Source organism: Macrobrachium nipponense, chromosome 15 (genome assembly GCF_015104395.2).
Source record: "Macrobrachium nipponense isolate FS-2020 chromosome 15, ASM1510439v2, whole genome shotgun sequence".
In the NCBI taxonomy this organism is placed as follows: Eukaryota; Metazoa; Arthropoda; class Malacostraca; order Decapoda; family Palaemonidae; genus Macrobrachium; species Macrobrachium nipponense.
In genome coordinates this window covers 86,425,670-86,426,961 of record NC_087208.1, presented here as the reverse complement: position 1 = coordinate 86,426,961, position 1,292 = coordinate 86,425,670, and positions in this window count along the sequence as shown.

The following is a 1,292-nucleotide window of genomic DNA, read 5'->3' as shown; positions in this document are numbered from 1 at the left end:
GAACTCTCGAGAGAGACTGAGAGTTTCCAGTCCTGTGATTGGCTTATCAACAGCCAATCAGGAGCGTCGTAAGGGACTGGCCTAGATTGTCAAATGCACGGTTGATGTGAATCTGCTATAGCCCCTGTGGGGTCAAATTTCCCCAAGTGCATTTCGTTATCTGTCTGAAATTTCAAACACTTCGCGAAATTCCTGGTTTCGCTATCTGCCTGTAACTTATGCGTTAATTTTAGATGAGAAAGCGTGCAGTTTTACTTGGTCGACTGGTGGTTATTTTTTTAGGCCGAAACCGTAGAAAACTCCCTCCACCTGAGCTGAACAAACGAAGCAAGCTTTGAGGCTAGCGAGGGATGTCTCCCCCTTGTCGGTTTATACTGGTGATGTTGAGTATTAGATTTGCTTCTTTTTATTATTTAGCGAAGTGCATTGCCTGTTTAAATTTCACTGTTTTTTTTTACTATTCTTCATAAGTCAGTGTTTGGTATATTTACTATACACTGCAGGGACCGCGAGTTATTATTTTTCTCAAATATCTTTAAAACTAATTATTTGATTGAAATGGTATTTTAACTGTGTACAAGACTCCACCCCCTAATGTTTGAGCATCCCCAGCCTAAGCTTTCGAACGTGCTTTACCCCTTTCCTGTCCCTCCCTACCTCCCTCCTCTCACCATTCCCCTCCTCATCCCTCCCTCAATCCACCTTCCTGGCGTTCCCGTCTCGGACCCCTACTTTCTTACCTATTGTAGGATTTTTAAGTAATATTGGATGTTATAAATATATTTGTTATAGTAAATTCTGTATTCTTTTAATTTATTGTTATTGTAATTTCTTAAATCATATTAATGGGAGTGGGATAGAGTGTATGACAGTCACTCTGTTCACCTAGGCCACGAGAGACAAGGTCTGCTCTCTTCTCCTAAATCCCCAAGTAGGAGGAGCTTTGTCCACTACTTACTGCGTCAGCAAGTTAATTGCTATAAAGGAAAAACAAAGAAAATTAGTATAATTTGGGGGAAACTACTATCAATATCATAATATCATTATAGGTATGTGTGCTTCTCTATTCATATCACACTACAATTTCGTTTCTACTAATCATACGCCAGTAATAAGGATGTAATTCTTGTACCTTCCTGAATTTAGTGAATGAGTTGAGTTTCATGCCTCTTGAATTATGAATTATATTACTTATCATTAATGTAAAATGACGCACTATATTCATATGCATAGCTTTTTTTTTTTTTTTTTTGTAGACAGGTTCCTATAATGATTTTGCTTGTATTTCTTAT